Genomic DNA, 27,258 nt, shown 5'->3' with positions numbered 1-27,258 from the left:
TGTCAAATGCTTTTTCTGCATATATTGAAAGTATCATATGGTTCTTTTCCTTTCTTTTATTAATTTGGTGCATTACACTGATTGATTTGCAAATATTGAACCACCCCTGCAGCCCAGGAATAAATCTCGCTTGATCATGGTGAATGATTCTTTTAAGGTAATGCTGAACTTTTAAGATTACAAATCTTTGCGTTTTTTTGTTTATTTGGTTTGTTGCAACTCAATCTCCTTTAAAAATTTTAAATTGTTTTTTCATTGAATTATAGTCAATACACAATTTTACATTAGATTCAGGTATATAACAGTGTGATTTGACAGCTCTATACATTAACCATAAGTGTAGCTGCCATCTGTCCCCATACAACATGATTATAATACCACTGACTATATTCTGTATGCTGTGCCTTTCATCCCCATGACTTATTTATTCTCTAACTGGAAGTCTGTGTCTCCCACTCTGCTTCATTCATTATCCTATTTCCCAACCCCCTTCCCCTCTGGCAGCCACCAGTTCTCTGAATTGATGTGTCAGTTTCTGCTTTGTTGGGTTTGTTTTTTAAGATTCCACATGTAAGTGAAATCATATGATGTTTATCTTTCCCTGTTCAACTTATTTCATTTAGCACAATACCCTCTAGGTCCATCCATGTTGTCACAACTGGCAAGATCTCATTATTTTTTATAGCTGACCAATATTCCAGTGTGTGTGTGTTTGTGTGGTGTGTGTGTGTGTGTGTGTGTGTGTGTGTATCCATTAATCTATGGATGGACATGTGGGATGCTTCCATATCTTGGCTGTTATAAACAATGTTGCAATAAACATGTATCTGTGCACAGATATATGCATATTAGTGTTTTCATTTTCTTTAAATAAATAATAAATAAATAAATAAATATCCAGTAGTGGAATTACTGGATTATATGGTATTTAATCTGTTTTTAGTTTTTTGAGGAACGTCCATACTCTTGTTTTTCCTCTTAGGGCTCAAGGTCTCTTTTGGTTTTGTTATTTGTCTTTTTTTTTGGTTCTGTTCATCCTTGAAGGTCAGGTCTGGTGTCTCAGTTATTTCAAGCAGAGGCACTCTTTAGAATGGTTAGAAGTTAGCAGTCTTTAGCTATCTGGGCTGACAGCCCCTTAAGTCCCAAATTGTCAGTTCCCCATAGAAACACCAGAAGGAACCCTCTCTGCTGCCTATTTATTCAGCTACAAAGGTGAGGGCTCTCTGAAGTCAGGAAATGAAGATTCACATAATTTTCTCTACTCCCTGGAGACACTGTTCAGTATTTGTGGAGATCAGTACCTCTGTCAGAAACACTCACAGAAGCCAGAATTACCATTGCATTTATGTATCTATGGATTCTGATATCAATTTCTACCATCTGACAGTAGTATCCTCAGTTCCCTCATAAGGCTTTCTTGCAGTTATTCACAGACCTTGGTCTCACCCAAACAGGAAAAGTCTTTTGCCAGTTCTCTCTTGGATCAGACCTCAGCAGAACATAAGACCAATTCCTCAGCTACTAGACTTCACCTGTGTCTGGGCTTCAGCAACCATTTTATGTGTAATTGATAGTTTGGCATTGGATTCAATTTGAAATAGAGAGCCACAAAGATATTTAAGCTTTCATCTTCCCCAGAAAGTCCTATAATCCTTTGCGTTACTTCACTCTCCCCTCTCATAAAGCACAAATTACAGTAAATTGCAAGTATATTATTACTCTTCTGATTACAAAGTCATCACGACTCCATCAGGGCAGGGAGTGTCAACATCTAATTCACAGTTTTATTCACAGTGTGTAAAACAATGCCAGCACATATTAGGTGCTAAATAAATGTTTGAAGAATGAATGAAATTATGAATGCATGATAAAGAATTGAAAGGTTAGCCCAAACCCATTGAAAACTAGAAATTAGACAGCCTCTTTCTACTTGAGTAGCAAGAAGGTCACTATCAAGAGACCAGGCAAATAAGCTGGGCCCACAACAGAAAGTGTGCTCACAATCACAGTAATTGTTCATTGAAGAAACACATTAAAAAAAACTTGCAGCTTGGTGCCAACAGAAAAGAACTTGTCAGTTTTACGTATGAGCTACAGTCTTAATATTGTTAGATGCTGAGTATTTTGTTAATTAAATTGCCTAATAAAATTTGGTGCCAATAGTACTTCAAAATATCGTGCACAGGGAGAAAATAGCATCGTCTTGTTCAATATAATTGGAAAGATTCCTATAAAAAGCATAATTATATCCCTAATTATTAATTTATTTTCTTAATTTTTTTTTGGTGATAAGTATATTAGGTTCCATGTCAGACTTTTAAGATGAAATGTTGAACAGATCAGAAATGGTATGAACTTCATGGAGTTAATAGGCAAGTGAGAGTATACATAAATAAAAAGCCTATAATATGGCACAATCAGGTCTGTATAATATATTTGTTAGATTAACACTAGTTATTATAGAAGACAAACCCTCAATGCCCGGTAGCTGAACATAACAGAAATTTCTTTCCTGCCCATATAAGCCTAAGGAGCTTTGGGCCTGGAGAAGGATTGCTCTATTCCTGACAGTAATTTGGGGACTCAGATTAATGGGACCTCTGATGTACTCAGTACATTCCTTCCAAGGCCACCTTGGGTTCACATCTAATCAGTTGTTGGGAAAAGAGAGGAGTTGTTCTCATTGGTCACTATTGGATGCCATATATCTCTTCTGTCTGTGTTCTGAACGCAGTTGCATAGCAATAGTCAGCTTAGGAGGCCAGGGAAAGTTTCCTTTTGAAGAAGTGACTTCAAACCAAACTCTGAATGATAAGTGATAGCCAGGCAGAGTGGAGGAAAGAGTATACTAGGTGGAAGGAAGAGCTGGTAGAAAGGCAAAAGAGAACATGTCACCTTCTAGAATATTGAAGTATTTTATTATGGCTATGATATGACTATGCTACGTAGAAATTACAATAATAACAGAGAAATATCTTTTGTTACCGCCACAAAGTAATACAAATATTTTAAATATTTGGAATTTACTTATGCAATATGATTGAAGCAAAAATGTGTGAACACAGATATTTTCATCATTTTGAAAAATGTGTTATAAGTGGTTCTTGCTACATTTTGATTTAATTTAATCCCTTTCTTAAAAATGAAGTAACCGGGGCTACAAGCACTTACATGGATTACTTGAAGTCAACTGTTCAGTTAAAAAATTAGAACTGGATTTAAGTACTTATTTAATTAAAGTTTCTATATAATTTTCAAAGTAAAAATTTGATTTGAGATATAATTTAAAATAATAAATTGATCAAACCAAACCTGATAGATACAAGTTTTGCTTACTAAATTTGCTCTTGCATATTCCAGAATATGTGCACTAATGTGAAGAATAATACTTTAGTAGTTTTCAATAACTCAGAGAGTCATTAATTGATGTTTCCATCTCTATAACTAAAAACCTGAAGAGATTTTTGAACCCAGACTTCTTAAGGGTAATAAACATTTACCCAAGGTATACAGGAGTGCTGATGTATAGGGGCACTTGTACCCCAATGTTTATAGCAGCACTTTCAACAATAGCCAAATTATGGAAAGAGCCTAGTGTCCATCAGTTGATGAATGGCTAAAGAAGTTGTGGTTTATATATACAATGGGATACTAGTTGGCTATGAGAAAGAATGAAATATGGCCTTTTGTAGCAACGTGGGTGGAACTGGAGATCCTTATGCTAAGTGAAATACGTCATACAGAGAAAGACAGATACCATATGTTTTCACTCTTATCTGGATCCTGAGAGACTTAACAGAAGACCATGGGGGCGGGGAGAAGGGGAAAAAGATGTTTCAGAGAGGGAAGGAGGCAAACCATAAGAGACTCTTAAAAACTGAGACTAAACTGAGGGTTGATGGGGGGTGGGAGGGAGGGGAAAGTGGGTGACGCCACTGAGGAGGGCGCCTTTTGGAATGAGCACTGGGTGTTGTATGGAAACCAATTTGACAATAAATTTCATATTAAAAAAAAGAAAAATAAACAGAATTTGAAACCATACTATGTAATTATGTATATATATAAAATATATATAAATACATATTATTTATATATAATATATGTATATTTCAGTCATATATGTAATATACTTTATATTAATATTATTTATGTATCATATTACATATATAATTCCATAGTTCCTTTCCATAATTAAATTTCACATACACAATATATATGTATAATTCCATAGTATATATAGTATATATTAATATTATATACAATTCCACAGTGTATATATATATGTATAATATTTTACATATAATGTATTATTATATAAAGTAATAATACTATATATGTGTGTATATATATGTGTGTATATATAGTATTATTACTTCCAGGTCTCTTTGTGTATATATAAATACTATGATATTTTATATATATATATAGTTTTTCAGCTTGTGTGTATATATGTATATTTTTGTGTACTCAGATATTACTTTTCTAGTTTTTCCTCTTGAAATAAATGATATAAATCTCTAACTAGTACAACTAAAGCACTAATGTCTTTCCTAGGCCAGACTGAAATTACCTTCCCTTGTTCTGTTTCTTTTGTCCTCTATCTGTCTTCTCTGCACCATCACTTCCTTATTTCATGGGTTTTATTTACAGAAACATTTTAGTCTTATCCTATACACTTTCCTTATACACTTGCTCACATTTTCATTTAAGTGCATTCTTTGTCTGTGATATTATTAGAGAGGCTTATGCCCTATTAACAGTTTGCTCAAAGCCACTTCCCACCTGCTTTTCCTACCAACCCTGGAATTCCTGAATTCAGTGCAGCTCAGCTACCTGCTACTCTAGCACTTCGTATCTTTGTGCTATGGGTTGAGAGGCATGTTTTCATCTCCTGTTGACAGAAAATATAGTCTCTTCCTGATTTGGGACCAAGCTGAAAACAGATTCCTCTTTGAGTAGAAGAAAGGACACTAAGAAATATCTTGCCTGACAGCATTAAATAGCTCCCCTTCTCAGTCTTTCCCTGCTAGATGAGGGAGTTTTTCTATTTAACTTTTTTTTTATCCCACTACCATATGGGCTATATATAGAGGGAGGTTGGCCAAATTCCTTTGAAATCAGAGTAGAATTCACAGAGACAATTTTTTTGATTGTCTGCTAACATAACCTTAAATGATTGACTAGTCACATGTTATAAAGCCTTAATTAGGCTACAAAACAGCTATTTATATTTAATTCTGTTGGACCTGATAAATGTTAAATTTCTTCTATAGTAGGATTTTTAAAGCATTTGAATTTATGCCATAAATTCTGATCACATTTCACAGATCACTGATCAGTCTTTTTCACTGATAAAATAAGTCTATAATTCTCTTATCACTACTAATAAATAGGCTCAGTAGTTGTTTGACTATAACAGAATAGAAAGAAGGCTCAGTGGAAGCTTCAGGCTACATAAAACAAAGTTGGTTCCTAGGAAAGAGATTCCTTTGGGGTTAGAGTCCATCAGTCATATTTCACACCCTGGATTTCATCAATTTAAATGAACCAGGACTTAGTACATCTTAATAGCTGGATTGGAGCCAAAAGGTCATTACATTTTTTAGGGAATTTTATATGGTCCTATTGTGAGTCTTATTTCTTGAAAAGAAATGGAGTATGTTAAAGAGAGAGCTAACAGTGAACAAGAACTGTGGAATGGCTGAAGCCTTGGCTTCTGAATCAGGAAGGGATTGTTTCATTTCATCAACTTTCAGAGACAAAAATGTGACATATTCAGAGAGAAAGCTACAAAGTATAATCTAGTTTACCGATAGTTGAAGTTATGATTATAATTTTCTTTAGACATATTCTCCTTTTCCTTCTTTCGCTGTGTGTGTGTACATGTGTGGGCAGTCATATATATATGCAATTGTATATTTTTTAAAGCAGTAAAAATCCTTATTTCAAAGGTACAGGTACCATGGAGCTAAACACAACAGTTTTATTAAGGCGATTGAAACATTTTGACAAGTTGGCAGTTTGGAAAAAGCCTATTCTTTTCAGATATTGCTCTGATATGATGAGATAGGTGGATGGTGCCAAATTTGACAAAAATGTAATAGTCACATCACTCAGAAAAGCTGGGATGGCATTTGAAACTTCTCCCAGAGTGTACTTTGCTCCATATCTTCCAACAATCTCATAGACTGAATTTGAACTTTTTGTTCTGACCTTCAAAGTTATATTCTACTTGGTTGCTGATCCTAACAAATCTTTTACCCCTTCAAATTCAGTGACAGAATTTCTTTGACTTTAATAAAAAAGCTGTCCTTGGAAAGCAACAGGGAGTCCAAATACAATCTGATTTTCACTGCTAGCTATTTTGAAATTTATAATAAAAATAAAAATAAAATAGTGGCTGTAATGTGTTTAATAACTATTATATTGAGATGCTAATTATGAAAATGTTTTAGAGTATTTAATCCTACATAATAACTCTTTGAGGGAAATTTTATCAAATTTTGCATATGAGATAATTGGAATATGAAAATCTTAATTGACTTTTCTAAGTCCCCAAACTAGGAAATGAAAGAACTATGTTTAAACTCCAAGGACTGTATGATATTCCTATCATTTTAACCTACCAAGACTCTTAAAAGAGCAAAAACATGGCAATGACTGAAAGAGTAAAAACCATATCAGACTAAAAAGAAAAAAAAATATTACTATAGTAAATCAGTCCCAGGATGATACATAAAGGCAAAGCCAGGTGCAAAGTTTACAGGAATCATGGTTTCACCCAAGGTCATGCAGTAGTTATAAAATATAAGGACTCCCTCTTTGAGTGATTCCTTATCAATGATGGCCCATATTTGCTCTGCTGTTCCCATCTATTACTGGGAATGTCCCATTGCTAAGGTTTTAATTCTTTATAATAGCATTGAATCCCTAGTTAATTTCCTCTTCTAATCTTGCATCAAAAATAGTATCCAATCCAGAATTGATCCCCTTATAATCCTTCAACAGGAACCCAACCCTTAAAAATGATGCTTCCAATGTTTTTAAGGATATTTCTCTGAAGTGGCCTTCCTTATTACATGAATCAATAAATCTGATTTTGTCTGACTGTAGTCTTTCTTCTTCCTGGGGTCTTTGGTTGATCAAATTTATAATATAATATAATATAATATAATATAATATAATATAATATATAAGTTAAATGCTACTGTCAGATACTTGTAGGGTTTTTCCTCTAGGTAATAGAAAATTGTACCTATAATATGAGTACATAGTTACTGCCAAAAGAACAAAAGAAGGTGTATTTTTTTTCTGTGATGCTCCTCAAAGTTTGTGTTGATAATATGGATATTTAAAATTATTGTGTGGCAATGTGGGCAGTTTGGGGCCAAAAAAATGATGTTCATTAGTTATGAATTATTCTTGCATTGACTTTCCATTCTATGTTATGTAGTGTGCTAGAAGTTGGGGATATAGAACTCAATATTTACAAAAGAATCTATAAATTTTTTGATGGAGGTGTACATAATGTGTTGTGGATGAATGCAGAAAGAGAATAATTGCAGAGGGAACCAGAGAGGGGATCTAGGAGGGGGCATCAAGGCAGGATTCTTGGAGAAGACATCTTTTTGACTAGAGGTTTGAAGAGTGAATAGGATTTAGATAAAAGGAAAAGTAAGATGTTTGAGAAGGAGTTTTTCTTCAGACATAATAGCATCTATAAAGGCATGGAAGGATAAAATGAGAATTTCTAGTATAGGGACATGATATAAATGTGGCAAACTAAGCCTGCATTCTGACATGCTTTGTGTACTATTCTATGAGGTTGGACCTTAGTTGTTTTAATTTAGATGCCTACTCATTGCCTTTATTTTTCCTATTTTCCTGGCTATTTTAAAACTTACTTTAACAGATTTACTTATGGATCAAATTTTCAGCAGAAAACTTTTAATATGCTTAATTTGGATTATGTAAAAGTTTTAAATTACCTAGAGAAAAATTGATACCTTTTAATGTGGATCTTTCTTATCTAAGAACACAGGCTTTCCTTTTTTGGGTATTCTAAATATGCAATCATACCATCCTGCATGTAGTAATGATTTCACATTAGGGAGATATTAAAGAATCCATGGTAGATAGCAGCAATGGGCATAGAAAGGAGATGTGAGAAACAGAGAAAAGAGACAAAGATGACTTTAGTTTCATTTAATTGAGTAGGTGGTGATGCCATTCTCTGAGATAATTAAGGCAAACAAAATAAAGCTCAAGCTTGTAGAAAGAGAAAAAGTTTGAAAAATAAGGAGTTGTTTGTAGATGTGTTTGGTTTAAAGTATTCATGGGCTGTCTACTGGGCAATTGCCTTTTTAGTCTAATGTTGTATGTTAAAAGAGATGATCAAAACAAAGTTCTGGGGAACAGGAGATGGTAGAAGAAGTGGACACGGTGGTAGACAAACTTTCATGTGGCTCCCTTGATCCCTATCTCCTGGTATTCATCTCCTTATATACTACTCTCCCCTTGAATAAGGGCAAGACCTATGACTTATTTCTAACCCAAAGTGACTGACTATATGTGATTATGTTAAGATTGTTACATAGGATTGGAATGTTCCATTTGCTAAGAGATTCTCTCTCTGCCTGGTTTTGAAGAAGTATTCATGTTGAGAGGACCACATGGCCAGGAATTGAGGGTAGCCTTCAGCCAGCCAAAGAACAGGCCATTAGTCCCTTACACTGTTAGGAACTTAATTTTGTCAACAACCACATGAACTTGGAAGAAATTTTTTCTCCAGTCAGGCCTCATAAGATAATAGCAGCATTTTCATAGTTTGAAGTCGAGGACCCAGCTAAACTGTGTTCAGACTTCTGACCCAAAGAAACTGTGAGATAATAACTGTATTGTTTTAAGCCGCCAAGCTTGTGGTAATATTCTTATATAGCAATAGATAGCTAATACATCAACAATAAAGAAGAATGAAAAGGAGTGGTCTGAGGTAGATGGAAAATAAGTGTGGTATTCCAGATGTCAAGAGAGGAGATGATTTAAGGATAGAAATATAGTGCACTGTGTCAAATATCACACATGGATTCCAAGTAGTATAAATCTATATGATATGAAGAAGGCTAAGATGTACTAATAAGAAGTATGAACATTAGCCAGGAAAAATGGTAATATGGTTTGAGAAGAAGCCTGATGAGAGTTATGTTGGAGGCCAGAAAGTAGAAAGAGATATAAAGGCCAAGTCAAAGGATGATTTTTATAAATGCTTTTTTAGCACTTGACCTTATTTACAGCTAAAATTGCTGGTGATTAATTTCAGGTCAGTTTCATGCAAATAATATAGTTCCAGCCAATTTTAAGTCATTATTCAAATGATCTCAAAAGTTATATTTTTATTACTTTCAGATATGCAGTATTACAGGATTATTCATGTGAGGTGAGGTAATAATAATTATTACAGCAAAATACTATCAAATTGGTAGTGTATTCAAAATAAAATTTCTGTCTGTGTTTACATATATCTAAAACGACTGGATAAAAGTGAACAGAACAACTGATTATGCAGCATCATGTAAGAAGAAAGCTAATGGTCATTTTATTGAATTAAACAACTGATATTTGACCACATCAATTAGTTGAGAGTTGTATTACACAAAAATTGTTTCTGTGCTAGCAGCACACTGTGAATCAAAATTCCAGATGCTTATCAAACTAGTTTGATTATTTTAATAGAGATCAATAGTATGAATCACTTTAAAATTACTTTGTAGTTGAAAAAATGTAATTATACAGCATATAATGAGGTAGAATCATAAAGTTACAAAATTTCCAGTGTGTATGAGTCCAGAATTGATAAAGCCTCAATGGAATGGAATGAAATATAGTAAGTTTGTGAGGTAGTAACATGAACAACTGGTTGTGAGGGAAATAGAAAAATTATTTGGCATATGAAAAAAGTAATAAATTTCATTAAGTATGTATCAGGTATTTGGACATCTGTATTTCATAATAGAACATTTATGTTTTCAGGGGCTATTTGTTAACAATTGGAAGTATCTGGACTTACTCTAGACATTATTTGTTCTCATATTATCAAAAGCAAGAAAAACAAGAAAGAAAAATCCTTGGTATTTCAGTGGCGCTTTTTGAATATATTTGACTTATTTCATCTAGAAAGCCATTTCTTTATACTAAAATTTGTTGCAGACACAAAAAGATTTAAAATTAAGGAATCCATAGAGATGGAGAGAAATAAGAATTTTCAAACAAGCATCTTCTAAAAAGTTGAATGACCTTTTGACATGGTTATTTGCCAGCTATTTTTTCCACAGTAATATGGGAAGCTGAGAAATAGCAATAGCTTTGAAAACTTTCATCCTGCTTTTTAAAGCCTGCTCTGATGTTCAAGCAAATTAAATTTCTCTTTGGTGGTTTCTCTGCTGTCATTTTTCTTCATTGATAAAATATGTAAGAACTGAGCACTGGACATTAAACAGCATCCATTTATACAGTGATGTTCCCATTATTCTTTGAGGTTTGGGGGCATGCATTATTAAGGGGAGGGGGCTTTTTATTTCCTGCATAAAACTTGACTCTTACTTTTGGATACTTCCATCTGGTATTATATACTAACTCTTATGTCTCTGATAGGTGGTATGTTTTGTTTTGTTTTGTTCTGATTAGTTTTGTTTTTGAGAGAGAGAGAGAGGCCGGCAGACAGAGAGAGAAACATAATCTTAAGCAGGCTCCATGCTGAGCATGGAGCCCAAAGTGGGATTCCATCCCGTAACCGTGGGATCATGAGCTGAGCCAAAATCAAGTCAGATGCTCAACCGACTGAGCCACCTGGTGCCCCTGACAGATGGTATATTAAACAAGACCTGTATCTCAGCCAGCTGTACCATCACAAAATGTGAGATTTCAAGGAGAAAATATGTATTATGTGATTGCTTTGAAAGTCAGAAAACAATAACAAGATACAGAGATGAGGGCAGAAACAACTAGAAGTACAAAGACAATTTCCTGCAAATTAAGCTGGAGTAAACAAGACTCAACTACATAGTTTGCTTCACAACACCTGGTTAAGTGGGCCCGATTGAAACGCACTGAGTATGGTGGTCAGTCCCTTGACATTTCCAGATCAGAGTCAAGAGTCTGACTTGATCAAAGAACCTTGTTTGGTTAGGCATAGACAAGGGTAGGATTAATTGGATTTGTTTGGGAGTTATTTATGCTTCAGAGTAATATATGTAAGTGCAGCTAGTGGTTTCCTTATGTGGGATCCAAATTAATAGTCCAAGGGATGAGACTAATCAGAATTGAGAGAAGTTATCCAGGTTTATACATGTCTGTGAACTTCAAGAACTGTAGGCAACAGGCCTATTTACTCCCCAGTTTCTGAGGAGTGTAGTTAAAATTAAAGAACCAGTAACATGCAAAAGAGCATTATTTGCTAAATAGCAGATATCATCTGCAGGCCCTGGGCCTCATGAGTCATAAATTTTGAGACACACCACCATTAACATTTCCTTCAATATTAGGGTTGGTTTCTTTTTAGGTCAGGCCATGTATTTCATTAAAATACCAACTAGAAATATCACCAACTTCCCAAGTCATTATGGCCTGGGCTCTTGGGTTTTGTTTGTGTGGAGATAAAGTCCATCTGGAAAACATAGGTATTTGTATGGCTTCTCTAAGTGGTACCTTCATTCTGTGCGCCATCCCAATAACTTATTTAAAATGATGAATTTAGGGCACCTGGGTGACACTCCACTCACAGTTCATGAATTCGAGCCCCGTGTTGGGCTCTGTACTGACACTGTGGAGCCTGCTTGGGATTCTCTCTGTCTCTCTCTGTCTCTCTCTCTCTCTCCCTCTCTCTGTGCCCCTCCCAGCTAATACTCTCTACATCTCTCTCTCAAAATAAATAATAAACTTAAAAAAATATAAAATGATGAATTTGACATTTTAAGTTCTTCAAACTCTTTATCTTTTCCCCTTTGATAGAAACAACAGAGATTAATAGTTAAGAAAAGTAAGGACAGTATTCCCCATTTGGTCAAATCAGTAATATATGCAGTTTACCCAGGATTAGCTTAAGTAGGAGAAATGCTGCCTTTTATTATATACCCAATTTAATCCAAACACTATAGAAGGTTAGCTGTAATGCCCTTTATCACCTCATGTTCTCTTCCCAGAACACATGCCCGGGATTATTCCTCGATGCATAGTGTTATACACACACACATATGTGCACACACACACACACACACACACACACAGACATGCATCCTTATTTAACATAGAACCTATGCTGTGTATATTCAGCTCAACTTCACAATTGCTAGACGTTTTGTATGCTATAAAGCTTGCTCAAATAACTGGAAAGAATATCAGTATTTCAGATTTTTTAAAAAACTTTAATTTGGTGAGTATTTTCAGTGCATTAAGTCAGCTTTATCCTAGTATGAAAAAAGAGGGGGAGAATGAAATATGTAAAATGAAAAGTAATTGTCATACTTTAAAAACTTCATAGACCATAAGATACAGGGAAGGATAATACATCCATTTAGATGACCTGGATTTAAAAAAAAACTGCAAGAGAAGAACCCACAAAGAATCTCGAGCAGTTATAGAGACAGCTTTGATTTCTATTTTCTGATTAAAAACAAAACAAAACAAGACAAAACAAAAGAATACTTTATCCCCACAGGAAGGCTGATTTCAAAATGTTTTCTAGTATTGAGCTGCCACTTTGATTGGGAGTCAGTGCAGATACATACATATCTGCCTGATGGAAATGACAGTCATGTAGTTACCGTAACACATTACCCACTGTGCTTCCTGTGACTGGTAGGCTTCTCTGTGGTCCCCAGTCTATGCTACATATCTTGGGTATAGAGATAAACCAGAATAATTAATGATAGAAAATAAAGCAGGCCTAATAAGTACCTGGATAAGCCCCAGGATACTGGCTGAAAATGAAAAAAAAAAATGAAAAATGAAAGAATGAATGAACAAAGGAAAGAAAGAAAGAAAGAAAGAAAGAAAGAAAGAAAGAAAAAGGAAGAAAGAAAGAAAGAAAGAAAGAAAGAAAGAAAGAAAGAAAGGCTGATGGAAAGAAAGGAGGGAGGAAGGAAAGGAAGAAGGAAGAAAAGGCCAGGAGAAGCCAAATGAAATGTAGATTCACTCTTACAAAAAGGCATGTGAAGAGTAGAAAAAATAAGGATAAGAATAAATATATTCAGAACCATATTTTTGAATCCCAGGATATTAAGGGCATTATTGACTGTTTATGAGTAGGAAGAGCTAAATGGAGTAAGATAAATTCAGTTAATAAAAAGAAACTCAGAAACTCATTTGGAAGGTGGAAGACGCTTACAAGAAAAAAGTTCACAGACGGATATGTAAAGAATATAGTATACAATTGCTTAGAATTAGAGAAGATGTATCTAAACCACACAGTAGTTCTCTTTTGTCACTCATGATGTTTGCTGCCAGAAAGATAGGCATCAGGGTTATCTTATCTTGTGTTTATGCTGGTATTTTGGTATTTAGTGGAGACAGCTAAAGCCCAGACTTCAAGAAGCAGCATGGAGAGAACAAGTAAGTAATTGATAGCTATATTTGTCATTGTCTTACTTTGGGTTCCCTCAAATATGGAATCTTTGATAAGGATTTGAATGTGATTTCTGGAAATATGGTGATAGAATGAGGAAGCAAAACCAAGAAGGGAGGAAGGACTTTAAATGGTGCATATATGAGCAGGTTAAAGCTGTGGGAGAGATAAACCATGAAATTTTTCCACGGAGGCATATTGAACTCTCATTCCTCATTGGTCGAAGATTATATCTGGGGGTAATTACTCCCCTCCATACCATTTCTGGATTCACACATCTATTTTTTAAATGCTTATTTAGTTTTGAGAGAGAGAGCGAGGGAGAGAGAGAGAGACAGAGCACGAGCGAGTGGGGGAGGGCCGGAGAGAGAGGGATATATAGAATCCAAAGCAGGCTCCAGGCTCTAAGCTGTCAGCACAGAGCCCAACACAGGGCTTGAACCCACAAATGGGAGATCATGACCTGAGCCAAAGTCTGAGGGTTAACCAACCAAGCCACCCAGGTGCCCCTGGATTCCTACATCTAGAGAATAGACACAGGAATGCATAAATATACATGGGAACTTGAGACAATAACAGCTTTTATTATAACCATGCAATATTCTTTCTTCTCACATAGAAAATGAAAAAGATTATACTTTGGAGGTCATCTATACCTTGGATCTTATTTCAAATCCTGTTTGTTTGTTTTTTTTTTAAATCATGCTTATACATTTCTATCAGGTAGAATGATTCCATTACATCCCAAAGGAATATGGTATCCATGAAGGCTGAAATATTTGTTTTTGTTTTTCACTACTTTTATTAGATAGTACTGACAACATTTCCTAGCTCATCATAATTGCCCAGTAAATATTTGTGAGTGAATGAATAAATGGAGTTGTATCAGACAACAAAGCTTAAGCCAGTCTATATAAATATGATTAAATGTGTTGCTTCATAACACAAAAGCAGTCTTCAGTGTTGACAATTAGTTGTGATCCCTTTCTCGGAGATTTTGGCTTTATTCTCTACTAATGAATAGTTGGCTTCATTCACAGATTAGGGACAAAATTCTTACTGTAACCCAGGCCTCATATCTAAAAGTGACGAGAGAGAGGGAAGATGGCGGTGTAAGAGGACACTGGGCTCACCACGCGTCCTGCTGATCATTTAGATTCCACCTACACCTGCCTAAATAACCCGGAAAACCACCAGAGGATTAGCAGAACGCAGTCTCCAGAGCCAAGCGCAGACGAGAGGCCCACGGAAGAGGGTAGGAAGGGCGGCGAGGCGGTGCACGCTCCACGGACTGGCGGGAGGGAGCCGGGGTGGAGGGGTGGCTTGCCGGCCAAGCAGAGCCCCCGAGTCTGGCTGGCAAAAGCGGAGGGGCCTGATGGACTGTGTTCCTACAGCAAGCGCGACTTAGCGTCTGGGAGGTCATAAGTTAACAGCTCTGCTCAGAAAGCGGGAAGGCTGGAGGACACAGGGAGGGAGAGCTGCTGAGCCCCCTGACAACAGAGCTGAGTTTGGTGGGGAACAAAGGCGCTCGCCAGCACCATCTCCCCCACCCATCCGCCAGCCAAAATCCCAAAGGGAACCAGTTCCTGCCAGGGAACTTGCTTCCTCTGCGCAAACACCCAACTCTGTGCTTCTGTGGATCCAAACCTCTGGCAGCGGTTCTGACTCCCTCCTGCTGCCACAGGGCCCCTCCTGAAGTGAATCACCTAAGGAGAAGCGAGCTAAGCCTGCCCCTCCTGCCCCCGTGCACCTTACCTACCCACCCAAGCTAATACACCAGATCCCCAGCATCACAAGCCTGGCAGTGTGCAAGTAGCCCAGACAGGCCACGCCACCCCACAGTGAATCCCGCCCCTAGGAGAGGGGAAGAGAAGGCACACACCAGTCTGACTGTGGCCCCAGTGGTGGGCTGGGGGCAGACATCAGGTCTGACTGCGACTCTGCCCACCAACTCCAGTTATACACCACAGCACAGGGGAAGTGCCCTGCAGGTCCTCACCACTCCAGGGACTATCCAAAATGACCAAACGGAAGAATTCCCCTCAGAAGAATCTCCAGGAAATAACAACAGCTAATGAACTGATCAAAAAGGATTTAAATAATATAACAGAAAGTGAATTTATAATAATAGTCATAAAATTAATCGCTGGGCTTGAAAACAGTTTACAGGACAGCAGAGAATCTCTTGCTACAGAGATCAAGGGACTAAGGAACAGTCACGAGGAGCTGAAAAGCGCTTTAAACGAAATGCAAAACAAAATGGAAACGACGACAGCTCGGATTGAGGAGGCAGAGGAGAGAATAGGTGAACTAGAAGATAAAGTTATGGAAAAAGAGGAAGCTGAGAGAAAGAGAGATAAAAAAATCCCGGAGTATGAGGGGAAAATTAGAGAACTAAGTGGTACACTAAAAAGAAATAATATACGCATAATTGGTATCCCAGAGAAGGAAGAGAGAGGGAAAGGTGCTGAAGGGGTACTTGAAGAAATTATAGCTGAGAACTTCCGTGCACTGGGGAAGGAAAAAGGCATTGAAATCCAAGAGGCACAGAGAACTCCCTTCAGACGTAACTTGAATCGATCTTCTGCACGACATATCATAGTGAAACTGTCAAAATACAAGGATAAAGAGAAAATTCTGAAAGCAGCAAGGGATAAACGTGCCCTCACATATAAAGGGAGACCTATAAGACTCGTGACGGATCTCTCTTTTGAAACTTGGCAGGCCAAAAAGAATTGGCACGAGATCTTCAGTGTGCTAAACAGAAAAATTATGCAGCCAAGAATCCTTTATCCAGCAAGTCTGTCATTTAGAATAGAAGGAGAGATAAAGGTTTTCCCAAACAAACAAAAACTGAAGAAATCTGTCACCACTAAAACAGCCCTACAAGAGATCGTAAGGGGGATCCTGTGAAACAAAGTCCCAGAGACATCACTACAAGCATAAAACATACAGACATCACAATGACTCTAAACCTGTATTTTTCTATAATAACACTGAATGTAAATGGATTAAATGTGCCAACTACAAGACATAGGGTATCAGAATGGATAAAAAAACAAGACCCATCTATTTGCTGTCTACAAGAGACTCATTTTAGACCTGAGGACACCTTCAGATTGAGAGTGAGGGGATGCAGAACTATTTATCATGCGACTGGAAGCCAAAAGAAAGCTGGAGTAGCCATACTTATATCAGACAAACTAGACTTTAAATTAAAGGCTGTAACAAGAGATGAAGAAGGACATTATATAATAGTTACAGGGTCTATCCATCAGGAAGAGCTAACAATTATAAATGTCTATGCGCCGAATACCAGAGCCCCCAAATATATAAAACAATTACTCATAAACATAAGCAACCTTATTGATAAGAATGTGGTAATTGCAGGGGACTTTAACACCCCAATTACAGAAATGGATAGATCATCTAGACACACGGTCAATAAAGAAACAAGGGCCCTGAATGAGACATTGGATCAGATGGACTTGACAGATATATTTAGAACTGTGCATCCCAAAGCAACAGAATATACTTTCTTCTCGAGTGCACATGGAACATTCTCCAAGATAGATCACATACTGGGTCACGAAACAGCCCTTCATAAGTTTATAAGAATTGAAATTATACCATGCATACTTTCAGACCACAATGCTATGAAGCTAGAAATCAACCACAGGAAAAAGTCTGGAAAACCTCCAAAAGCATGGAGGTTAAAGAACACCCTACTAACGAATGAGTGGGTCAACCAGGCAATTAGAGAAGAAATTAAAAAATATATGGAAACAAACGAAAATGAAAATACAACAATCCAAACGCTTTCGGACCTAGCGAAGGCAGTCCTGAGAGGAAAATACATTGCAATCCAGGCCTATCACAAGAAACAAGAAAAATCCCAAATACAAAATCTAACAGCACACCTAAAGGAACTAGAAGCAGAACAGCAAAGGCAGCCTAAACCCAGCAGAAGAAGAGAAATAATAAAGATCAGAGCAGAAGTAAACAATATAGAATCTAAAAAAACTGTAGAGCAGATCAACGAAACCAAGAGTTGGTTTTTTCAAAAAATAAACAAAATTGATAAACCTCTAGCCAGGCTTCTCAAAAAGAAAAGGGAGATGACCCAAATAGATAAAATCATGAATGAAAATGGAATTATTACAACCAATCCCTCAGAGATACAAACAATTATCAGGGAATACTATGAAAAATTATATGCCAACAAACTGGACAACCTGGAAGAAATGGACAAATTCCTAAACACCCACACGCTTCCAAAACTCAATCAGGAGGAAATAGAAAGCTTGAACAGACCCATAACCAGCGAAGAAATGGAATCGGTTATCAAAAATCTCCCAACAAATAAGAGTCCAGGACCAGATGGCTTCCCAGGGGAGTTCTGCCAGACGTTTAAAGCAGAGATAATGCCTATCCTTCTCAAGCTATTCCAAGAAATAGAAAGGGAAGGGAAACTTCCAGACTCATTCTATGAAGCCAGTATTACTTTGATTCCTTAACCAGACAGAGACCCAGTAAAAAAAGAGAACTACAGGCCAATATCCCTGATGAATATGGATGCAAAAATTCTCAATAAGATACTAGCAAATCGAATTCAATGGCATATAAAAAGAATGATTCACCATGATCAAGTGGGATTCATTCCTGGGATGCAGGGCTGGTTCAACATTCGCAAATCAATCAACGTGATACATCACATTAACCAAAAAAGAGAGAAGAACCATATGATCCTGTCAATCGATGCAGAAAAGGCCTTTGACAAAATCCAGCACCCTTTCTTAATAAAAACCCTTGAGAAAGTCGGGATAGAAGGAACATACTTAAAGATCATTAAAGCCATTTATGAAAAGCCCACAGCTAATATCATCCTCAATGGGGAAAAACTGAGAGCTTTTTCCCTGAGATCAGGAACATGACAAGGATGCCCACTCTCACCACTGTTGTTTAACATAGTGCTGGAAGTTCTAGCATCAGCAATCAGACAACAAAAGGAAATCAAAGGCATCAAAATTGGCAAAGATGAAGTCAAGCTTTCGCTTTTTGCAGATGACATGATATTATACATGGAAAATCCGATAGACTCCACCAAAAGTCTGCTAGAACTGATACAGGAATTCAGCAAAGTTGCAGGATACAAAAAAATGTACAGAAATCAGTTGCATTCTTATACACTAACAATGAAGCAACAGAAAGACAAATAAAGAAACTGATCCCATTTACAATTGCACCAAGAAGCATAAAATATCTAGGAATAAATCTAACCAAAGATGTAAAAGATCTGTATGCTGAAAACTGTAGAAAGCTTATGATGGTAATTGAAGAAGATTTAAAGAAATGGAAAGACATTCCCTGCTCATGGATTGGAAGAATAAATATTGTCAAAATGTCAATACTACCCAAAGCTATCTACACATTCAATGCAATCCCAATCAAAATTGCACCAGCATTCTTCTCGAAACGAGAACAAGCCATCCTAAAATTCATATGGAACCACAAAAGGCCCCGAATAGCCAAAGTAATTTTGAAGAAGAAGACCAAAGCAGGAGGCATCACAATCCCAGACTTTAGCCTCTACTACAAAGCTGTCATCATCAAGACAGCATGGTATTGGCACAAAAACAGACACATAGACCAATGGAATAGAATAGAAACTCCAGAACTAGACCCACAAACGTATGTCCAACTCATCTTTGACAAAGCAGGAAAGAACATCCAATGGAAAAAAGACAGTCTGTTTAACAAATGGTGCTGGGAGAACTGGACAGCAGCATGCAGAAGGTTGAAACTGGACCACTTTCTCACACCATTCACAAAAATAAACTCAAAATGGATAAAGGACCTGAATGTGAGACAGGAAACCATCAAAACCTTAGAGGAGAAAGCAGGAAAAGACCTCTCTGACCTCAGCCGTAGCAATCTCTTACTCGACACATCCCCAAAAGCAAGGGAATTAAAAGCAAAAGTGAATTACTGGGACCTTATGAGATAAAAAGCTTCTGCATAGCAAAGGAAACAACCAACAAAACTAAAAGGCAACCAACGGAAGGGGAAAAGATATTTGCAAATGACATATCGGACAAAGGGCTAGTACCCAAAATCTATAAAGAGCTCACCAAACTCCACACCCAAAAAACAAATAACCCAGTGAAGAAATGGGCAGAAAACATGAATAGACACTTCTCTAAAGAAGACATCCGGATGGCCAACAGGCACATGAAAAGATGTTCAGCGTCGCTCCTTATCAGGGAAATAGAAATCAAAACCACACTCAGGTATCACCTCACGCCAGTCAGAGTGGCCAAAATGAACAAATCAGGAGACTATAGATGCTGGAGAGGATGTGGAGAAACGGGAACCCTCTTGCACTGTTGGTGGGAATGCAAATTGGTGCAGCCGCTCTGGAAAACAGTGTGGAGGTTCCTCAGAAAATTAAAAATAGACCTACCCTATGACCCAGCAATAGCACTGCCAGGAATTTACCCAAGGGATACAGGAGTACTGATGCATAGGGCCACTTGTACCCCAATGTTCATAGCAGCACTCTCAACAATAGCCAAATTATGGAAGGAGCCTAAATGTCCATCAACTGATGAATGGCTAAAGACATTGTGGTTTATATACACAATGGAATACTACGTGGCAATGAGAAAAAATGAAATATGGCCTTTTGTAGCAACGTGGATGGAACTGGAGAGTGTGATGCTAAGTGAAATAAGCCATACAGAGAAAGACAGATACCATATTGTTTCACTCTTATGTGGATCCTGAGAAACTTAACAGAAACCCATGGGGGAGGGGAAGGAAAAAAAAAAGAGGTTAGAGTGGGAGAGAGCCAAAGCATAAGAGACTGTTAAAAACTGAGAACAAACTGAGGGTTGATGGGGGGTGGGAGGGGGGAGAGGGTGGGTGGTGGGTATTGAGGAAGGCACCTTTTGGGATGAGCACTGGGTGTTGTATGGAAACCAAGTTGACAATAAATTTCATATATTGAAAAAAAATTAATTAAAAGTAAAAAAAAACTGAGAACTGAGGGTTGATGGGGGGTGGGAGGGAGGGGAGGGTGGGGGGTTGATATTGAGGAGGGCACCTTTTGGGATGAGCACTGGGTGTTGTATGGAAACCAATTTGACAATAAATTTCATATATTAAAATATAAATAAATAAGTTTAAAAAAATAAAAGTGATGAGAGAAAAAGAAAAGGGAGAGATGCTTTTAAAAAAAATTAAAAAGATTACAGAAGAGCTTTCCCAGAACTCCCCAACAAACTCTCTTTTGTGTCTCAGTGTTCTAAATCACATTGCATGTCCATTTCTGAAACTAACACTGGCCAAAAAATATTTGTTTGTATATTTATTTATTTAGAGGCAGTGAGAGGGAGAGAGAATCCCAAGCAGGCACTGCACTGTCAGTGCAGAGCATGACATGGGGCTTGATCCCACAAACAGAGCCGAAATCAAGTTGGATGCCTAACTGACTCAGCCACCCAGGTGCTTGGCTACATATTCTTGCTACAAAATACTGACATGAAAATCCATACAAAATGAAACTCTGATACCTATTATTATTTATTTGTAGCACTCATTCTAAAGGAAGAAGTTTGGGTAATTTTCCATCATTTTGTGGTGTTGTACAGGTATGTGTGGGTGTGTATGCTGAAGATAGGGTTTTCGTTTTTAGCCATATGGAAAAGTGAAAATGGACTGAAAATTACGATCTTTCCCTTGACAAGTTAATTAAGCCTCATAATCAGTCACAGTCATTTGAACAGCATGGTTGCTGGAATGAGAATTAGTAGGATACCTCAGTGGACAAATGGGACACATTTTGTAGAAGGAAATCTCTGACAAATATGTACATATTGTGAAAATATGAAAGAAAAACCATGTTTTAAAAGAGGAAAGACAATTTGGTTATTAGACAATGGGGCTGCTGTTAAGGAAATTTATTTTAAAAAATCCAAGGAATGCAGTTGTGCACTTTATACATTAATCTTATTTCACCTAATATATTATTTTAATTATTTTATATCTATTTCCCCACTTGACTATGAATTTCTTGGATATAAACATTATGCTTTGTCTCTTCCCCTAGTTTTAAGTGCATTATTTATTATGCAAATGCTTTCTGCCTTGAGTTAAACAAAACAATTTACTTTTGTAAGCCATACACTAAATTGCATTATAGATTCCACATTGTTTTTAGTTTTTCATCAGAATGTTTACCCCTGGTAATGACTAACAATATTTTCCTGATAATTCTCACTATTTACTGTCATCATATTGACACCCCAAAATATTTTCTGGGTAGTGAAATTGGAGACGATAGAAATATTTGGTATTTCCCCAACTAAGATTATGTTTTATATATATAACCTCACTCACAATCTATACTTATTTCATATATTAATGTTATAATATTACTGATAGCAGTGACCAGTTTTATAACTATTTCCAGACATTCCACATACCAAAAATAAATTGTTAGCAGAAGATCTCATTCCTTTCATTCTTATTTATACAAATATAAATTTTACTAGGTTGCAGTACTTTTAATAAACAGGTGTTTTCTCTATTATGAACTAAACATTTTGTCGCAGAAATGCCATAATTGTTATGTGGTTTATAACAGTCATTTTCAATGCCTGCATAAAATGTAACGAGATTCCTATGATTTAAATAACCATTCTAATGCCATTGTAAACTGAAGGTTCCTCTCTGTTTTTTATTACCATACCAACACTCTAATGAATGTGTTTTATTTATTATTTTCTCTAGTAAAAAGTCCTTGATAGGAATTCACTCTGTGTGAATGTGTGCATGTGCATTTTTTTTATAAAGGTCTTTTTAAAAAATGTTTGTTTATTTATTTCGAGAGAGATATAGAGAGTGAGCAGGGGAGGGGCATAGAGAGAGAGGGAGAGAGAATCCCTAGCAGGCTCCACACCGTCAGTGCAGAGCCCTTTGTGGGGCTCAAACCCACGAACCGTGAGACTGTGACCTGAGATGAAATCAAGAGCTGGAGGCTTAAGTGACTGAACCACTTAGGCACCCCATTTTTTAACAATGACTTTATATTATCTTCTTTCTAAAATATTTATTTATTTTTGAGAGAGAGAGAGAGAGAGCGAGCAGGGGAGAGACACAGAGAGAGGGAGAGAGAGAATACCAAGCAGGCTATTCACCATTAGCACAAAGCCTGATGAGGGCCTGATCCCATGAACTGTGAGATCATGACCTGAGCTGGAATCAAGAGCCTGATGCTTAACCAACTGAGCCACCCACGCTCCCCTATTTTTTTCTGATTAAGAGTCTGAGTAGTGGCTAAACTTCTCAGACATATGGTCTTGAGCAAGAATTACTCATAATGTATTTTAGCTTCAACTTCCTCTTCTGTTGGAGGAGAGAATAACAGAATTTGTGCTTTCTAGTGGTAGGATTATTCGGTTGAAAAAATGAAGTGAAAAATAAAAGAGATTTAAAAAAAATCAAAGTAGCAAAAACAATCTTACCTGTAACTCAAACCAGAATGTGAAAAGTCTTCTGTAACCAAGGTCTCTTCATCTTACCATCACTTGTTCATTTTCTCTATGGCTTTTCCTTTCCTTTTTCTGTTTGTATGTGTGTGCTTTTGTTGTTGTGTTCCCATCTCTCTGAACTCTGATTTTCTTTTCTTTTCTTGGCCAGTCCATCATGGTGAAATGCAGATGAGGTCACTCTTAGCCCTTGAAGTCGCATGCCCTTTTTATGCCTAATGCTCACATATAACTTATAATGATTCTGTCTGCAGAATACCAGACGACAGAAACTATGTGCCCTGGCTTAGATCAGACATCTGTTCAACCACAACCAGAGGAAGAACTTACATGATATTTAAACATTTCAGATTCCCACTTCCATTAGTGTGCTAAAGTTGGAAAAAATCTGAAAAAGCTACCCAGGCTTGCAGGTGTCCCCCAAAATGTATAGCTTTAGAAAGCACTTCGTATCTGGTAAAATGACAAATTCATTTTTTCATTCTTCAGTATTATTCATCAATAGTATCCATATTATGTATTTTATCCATCAATAATATTTTGCTATCCCTCATTGCTAGACATACTGCTATATATTGTGAAAGCAAAGAATGATAAAACAGAGTCCATTAGCTCTTCACCTGTTTAACTGGAGAGCTTGTTAGAAATGTAAAATATACTGAATAAGAAACTGTATTTTGTTAGGTTCTTCAGTAAGTATTATAGGTACTATGCCTACTTATGTATCATTGCCCTGAAAGTAAGGACACATGAGGTTTTTAATTCCTAGATCTGTCTCTAACCCAATTCATGCAGTTCTATGTTTATTTCTAATCAATACCAGACTGGTTGTTCTAAGTGTTTCTAGACCATGGAACAATTTTCTCCTCTGTAATTAATCAGTACTTACAGTATAAGCTTATGTATTGATTAAATAAAATTTATCAATTGTATTTTGCATTTGTCTTCCTATTGAAATTTCTCATTCTAAAAAATCTTTGGTAAAAGTCTGTGTGGTACAATAATGTCTAGACATCTAGTTCTCCTGTGTAACTCCTTTAACTCTCTTACATAAGATGTGTCATAAAAATTCCATGTTTTCAGGTGAAGGTAAAATATATTTCAAATTAACTGTTTCCTAGAAATCTTTTTCTCATAATTCAACTACTGCTTTCTTTATAGCCTTTTTGTGATTTCTACTATGTGAAGGTATATATGTATGTTTTCCTGTCTGCTTGCTACACTGTGGTTATGTTGGAATGCTGTTGACAGGAACAGCAAGCAAATAGTAAGGACATCCTTTCTTTCCTCCTCCCATCTTCCAGCCTTCTCTGGTACCCTTGATGGCAAAAGGTTAAATTATTTTTACACGGTCCTTTCTCTAGCATCATGTGCGACATAATATTACAGAGTTGATTTGGATTGGGATGTGTCATAGAAATAACTGCACAATCTTCCCCTTTGGCTGTGTAGCATTAACTTACAAACCACACCATATATTTGAACTTCCTTGCAATGGCAATATTAACTTCTTTATGCTTCTGCTGACAAGGTGTTGATCCTTTGTATGAAGACATTCAAATCCTCTTTCCTAGTAGAGGAGATACTAAGTCCCAACGGATAATGTATGTATCCCTGGGCAATGTTAAATTCTTTGCCAGTTCAGTCAAATGTCATATGAATGCTTTGTAACCTAAAGAATAAATTTTAAAAGTTAACTACCCACTCAATCCTCATGTAAAATACTATTTTAAAAGGATAAGGCATGGAAGAATAATGTGTACATCAAGAAAGGAAATGTGTATATCTGATGTACTTGTCATTTTTATAAGCAGTCAATAGGCCAGAGTTGATCATTATAATCATTTCTTTCCTACCATTCCATATCATTTTTGTCCTCCACAAGCAGTTTAATTAATCTAGATTCTTTACCTGGCAGGATGATACAAAATTTCATGACTAAAAGATCTGAATTCTCATTTGTTCTGCAGAGTTTTGTTGTTGCTGTGATTTTCTGTTAACATTTATTATTGCATAAGAAAGTAGTAGAGAATCCTAAAGAATAGACATTATTCTTTTAGACATAATGTATCTTTCCCCATAATGTACCCCATTTTTTTCTTGGTAGTTTGGAGGCACCACCTCAGCTGGTAGAGTAACCCTTTTATTTGCTCACTGGTGGAGAGGCATGTTCTAAATGTTCAGTTATTTTACCATAAAGTGTGTTGCTCATTCCTGTCCATCAGGTCCAATCAGCCTGATGTTATCAATATAGAAGACTATTATTTTCTGAGGTGTATCATTATGGACATCTCTTTCAACCTCCCTATGGCAAAAAGTAGGCATATTGACGTAGCTCTGAAACAGTGCACTGAAAATGAACTTTTGCTGCTGCTCCTTGCAGATTGGTGTAGAGATAAAAGCACCTGCCAGATCAATAGTTGTGTACCCTTGCCAGGGCTGTGTTCATTTGTTCCAGTAAAGATGCCACAGCTATAACAGCAGCTGTAATTAAAAAACCATCTATATTAATAATAATTCACAGTCAATCTCTGAGATATTCACAGGCCAAATAAGTGAGTTAAACTGAATGTTCATTTTTCAAGTCTTTGATCAAAAGAATAATCTCAGTAGTTTCCTCTGGGGATCAGAATTGCTTTTCATTTATTTTCCTGGTAGGGAAAAAAGTCAGGAGGCCTGCATTAAGCCCATCCAAGTCTAATTGTCATCCATGGTTCATGGAGAGAGTTACATATTCAAGAACTGGCAAAAGTAGCCGGGGTGCCTGGATGGCTCAGTTGGTTAGGCATCTGACTTCAGCTCAGGTCATGATCTCACGGTTCATGGGTTTGAGCCCCACATTGGGCTCAGTGCTGACAGGTTGGAGCCTAGAGCCTGCTTCAGATTCTGTGTCTCCCTCTTTCTCTGCCCCTCCCCTACTCATGCTTGCTCGCTCTCTCTCTCTCTCTCAAAAATAAAGAAAAAAAGAAAAAGAAAAGTAGCCACGAGCTGAGTTTTTGTTCCACTGGCTCTATAGGAGACTGACATGGGTCAATTCTGCTCTTATCACGTGACTTACATGTTTGCTCTTCATTGAATAGACAAGAGTGACATTTTTTGGTGTCTGTCCAGAAATTATTGCCAATTCAGATCAATATCTAGTAATCCATGAAACACAGAGATATTTCCCCTTTTCCAGTATAAAATTACCTTTGCAAGTAGCTATAGATCACTTTGGGGAAGGTTTGAAGAAAGATTGGCAATCATTCAGGGCTCTTCCTCAAGTAGACCTGGCTTCTTCATCAGTCAAAGGGCTTTAGGTCTCTGAACTTAAGACTAGAAACTGAGTAACTTTTCATTTTGGCAACTTAAGTCAGATTTCTGGCTACAAGATGTACATATTTCTCTGTTTTGGAGGTGAAGTAATATGTTCACAGACTACCATCTATAAAATTTCTTTGATTAATAAGGTACTGCCAAAGACCTCATAGGTCAAAATATTGTGATTACAGATTTGTTCCTGCTGCCTGTTTTGTTAAGTGCACCACCCTGGTCTCTGATGGTTTAACACTGGGTCTTTGTCACTCTGGAATACCATCATCCCCACTGAACTAGGGAGACTCATTAAATGGTGGCATCTTCTATTCTCTGCATTATACAGAGGAAAGCTACTATAGAACATTTCCAAGAAGTTGATGCCCCCATCTGAAGGTATTTCACATACCTTAGTGAAGGGCATGTCTTCTGGGCCTTCTCAAAGGTTATAGTGTCTAGGGTGGATATACAGGATGTACATGATAAATCCACAATATCTTTATCTCTATAAACTCTTGTATTTATTCTTCACAGTATGTCATGAAAGTTCTAGTATCTCAGCTTCATTGAATGTTAAGTCATTGCAAATCCCAGTTTCAATTAACCAATCAAGTAATTTCTTAAAGCCACTTCCAGTTCACCTAAACATATTTAATCCCCAAATTTTGGTAGGTGAATCTATATCAATAAGTTTAGCATGGTTCAATAATTTAAAATAAAAATATAATACTTGGCTTAGGCCAAAGCTTCCCTTAGAATTTATTTTTGCAAGTATTTCTCCCACATTTCTGAAAT

This window comes from Prionailurus bengalensis, chromosome X (assembly GCF_016509475.1).
Source record: "Prionailurus bengalensis isolate Pbe53 chromosome X, Fcat_Pben_1.1_paternal_pri, whole genome shotgun sequence".
NCBI classification, from domain to species: domain Eukaryota; kingdom Metazoa; phylum Chordata; class Mammalia; order Carnivora; family Felidae; genus Prionailurus; species Prionailurus bengalensis.
Note: the sequence above shows the minus strand (reverse complement) of the source record.